Source organism: Tupaia chinensis, unplaced genomic scaffold (assembly GCF_000334495.1).
Source record: "Tupaia chinensis unplaced genomic scaffold, TupChi_1.0 Scaffold000159_1, whole genome shotgun sequence".
NCBI classification, from domain to species: Eukaryota; Metazoa; Chordata; class Mammalia; order Scandentia; family Tupaiidae; genus Tupaia; species Tupaia belangeri.
Window position 1 is genome coordinate 3,966,159 of NW_006159630.1, and position 3,220 is coordinate 3,969,378.

Consider the following 3,220-nt stretch of genomic DNA (forward strand, 5'->3'; position numbering starts at 1 on the left):
CTCTCAGGACTGACCGGTTACTGGCGGGGCCTGCACCTTGCACCCCGTGCTGCCCCCCGCCCCGCCTCGATGACTGGGGTCCCGAGCCCTCCCAGCGCCCTGTTGTGCCTCGACTGTCCACTCAGTAGAGTAGGAACTGGACTCCCAAGAAATAGCCAGACTGAGGCTGGAGCTAAAGACCCCCAGGGACTGGACCTCGAGGGCTCCCAGGTTGGGCAGTAAAACAGGTACCTGGACTGAGGCCAACCAACACTCCCCCACCTGCAGGCTCCCCACCTGTAGAGCTCCCCACCTGCAGAGCTCCCCTACCTGTAGAGCTCCCCTACCTGCAGAGCTCCCCTGCAGAGATCCCCAACTGTAGAGCTCCCCCACCTGCAGAGATCCCCACCTGCAGAGATCCCCACCTGTAGAGCTCCCCACCTGCAGAGCTTTCCCACCTGCAGAGCTCCCCCACCTGCAAAGATCCCCACTAGCAGAGCTTTCCACCTGCAGAGATCCCCACCTGCAGAGCTCCCCACCTGCAGAGCTCCCCATCTGCAGAGCTACCCACCTGTAGAGCTCCCCCACCTGAAGAGCTGCCCCACCTGCAGAGATCCCCCACCTGCAGAGATCCCCACTAGCAGAGCTTACCCCACCTGCAGGCTCCCCAACCTGCAGAACTGCCCCAACTGCACAGCTCACTTGGTGAGAAAGGTTCCTCTACCATGCATCGAATTCTGTGGCCAGTCCCGCTGTCCTAAAGCTAGTGACACCTCTTCTGCCCTCGGGAGGGGCAGGTCTCCTCCCCAGCCAGCCCCTGCACTCTGGCCGGTGTGCTCGCTTCAGAGGAGAGTGTGCAGTTCAGGCGGGAGATGAGGCTTGTCCAGAGCCACTGTCGCTGTCATTGTGACCGCCATAATAAATCCCGATAGGCTTCAACACTGGACATTCATCCCTCCCATTCTGGAGGCTGGAAGTCCAAGCTCAGGGAGCCAGCATGGCAGGGTTCTGGCGAGGGCTGTCGTCCCCGCTTACAGATGGCCACCTCCCACTGCGTCCTCCCATGCAGAGCAGAGAGCACGCACTCAGGAGGCTCCTCTCATGGGGGAGGCCCCACCATTGTGACCTCACCAAATGCAGTCACACCCCATCCCAGTGTGGGCTTAGGGCTTCAACGCATGAATTTGGGGAACTCAATTCAGTCCATAGCAGTTTCAGAGCTGGGAGCAAGCACAGGCCCAAGTAAGCAATGAGGTCTTTTCCACTCCCTAATGTCGGCCAAATGCTTAACGTGCGCCTCGCAGACGAGTGTGTAACATGGCAGCCAGAGGGCTGACTCTGGGTTCAAATCCCAGCTCAGCACTTTCGGTTCCACTCCAACCTCAGGCAGGAAACCCCGTGTCTGCAGGCCTCGCCTCCCCCAGTGCAGCTCCCCCTGCACCCAGTGGAAAGCTCAGGACTCCGCGTACAGCGCCAAGGGGCCATTCGCCCCAGCTGTGTCACTGCTCTCACCTCGGTTTCCCCATCCGAAGAGTGGGGATGAGCTAGCAAAGCCAGCTCCACCCCCATGGAGAGAGAGCCAGGCCTTCCTAGCCACTGACTTCTTCCCTCGCAGCCTCCATCCCGAGGCTGCTGCCACCCCTCCATCCCCTGCAGGCAGCCATCCCAAGAGTGCCTCGTGGTTCCCCAAGGTCGTCTTGGTTTTGAAGGTCATATCATTTTTTATTTCTTGGTGGAGGGAGGGGACAGCACAAATAACCCACAAAGAAAGATACCTGTGAGACTTTCACATTCCCCAGGCGCCAGTTCCAAAGGTTTCCTAGAGCCAGGGGAGGCAGGAAGGGGCAGTTTTCTCTCTCGGTTCATTTCCTGGCTTTACCAAGATACAGAGCACATGTCACAGTTTAGCGCTGAAATCACCACCCGATGGCTTTGGGGACGTCATGGAGTTGTGCAACCATTGCCACAGTCCACCGGAGGCTGTTGTCATCATCTCAGCAAGAGACTGGGTGCCCATGGGCAGGCCCTGCCCACACCCTCCCTCCCCCAGCCCTGGTAGTCACTGACCCTTCTGCTCAGAGATCTGCCCGTTCCCCACACTTCCTAGAAATGGGCTCACGCACCATGTGGCCCCTGTGTCTGGCTTCCTCCACGGCGCGTGATGTCTCCAAGGCCCCTCGGAGCTGGAGCATGTGCAGGAACTTCGTGCCTTTTCATGGCCAAGCAGCGCTCCACAGTATGGATATGCCACATGGAGTTTACCGCCCATCAGGGATGGGCCAGCCTGTTTTTACTGGTGGGCTGACCGAGACCCTCGTCACAGGGCCTGTGTGACACCAGCTGTCTTTTTTTTTTTTTTTTTTTTTAGGGGGCCTTGGTGACCCCCGTTTTTTTTTTTTTTTTTTTTTTTTTTTTGCTATAGGGTGCGTGCGCTTGCCAGACAGAGAGAGACAGAGAGATAGAAAACGAGAAATCACCCCCCGGGGGGATGGCCACACTGCAATCCCTTCTCCTCCATTCTCCTCTCGGGATCTTGGGCACGCATGCACACGCACCCGGCGTGAGTTTTAAGCCACTAGGTCTGGGATGGGAACCGCGGTTGACTACGTGGGAGTCCAGTGACATAGCCATTACGGTAACTGCTGGTCCCGACACCAGCTCTTCTAGACCAGTGGGTGCACTTGCCAGAGACAGAGAAAGGCAGAGAGACAAAAGGTGAGAAATCACCTCCCGGGGGGATGGCCACACCACAATCCCTTCTCTTCTATTCTCTCCTTGGGATTTTTGGGCATGCACCCTGCATGACTAGGCTAGGACTAGGCTAGGACTGGGCAAGTGAGTGTCCACATTCTCATGGCCCTCAGCCCACAGGGCTGCATCACACTGAGCCACAGCACCACAGCGGGAGAACATGGGCCTGTCCTATTTGATTTCGTCCTGGGGGCTGGTGATTCTCATCTTTTCCAGCTTACCTCCAACTGGCAATGATGATGATGATGATAATGGCGATGGTGGTGATGGTGATGCTTTTGATGATGGTGGTGGTGATGATGGTGATAGCAGTGATGGTATGACAATGGTGAGAGTTGTGATGGTTATGATGGTGGTAGGATGGTTATGGTGGTGGTGGTGATGGTGATGGTGATGATGATGGTGGTGATGGTAGTGAATATAGTGATGATGATGGTTGTGATGGTGGTGATGGTAGTGATGGTGATGGTGGTGATGGTGATGATGGTGG

At 56.9% G+C, this 3,220-nt stretch overlaps 2 long non-coding RNA genes across 2 annotated transcripts in view; one reads left to right on the plus strand and one right to left on the minus strand.

Annotated features, from left to right (window-relative positions):
- Positions 1-1,102, minus strand: part of LOC102487090 (uncharacterized) — a 10,759-nt gene extending 9,657 nt beyond the window's left edge. The window contains exon 1 of the long non-coding RNA XR_334131.3: positions 631-1,102. This is a non-coding gene — a long non-coding RNA (uncharacterized LOC102487090). The remainder of the gene's footprint in view (positions 1-630) is intronic.
- LOC114007334 (uncharacterized) overlaps positions 1-3,220 on the plus strand; it is a 9,045-nt gene that overhangs the window by 3,243 nt on the left and 2,582 nt on the right. The gene's annotated exons all lie outside the window — the stretch shown is intronic.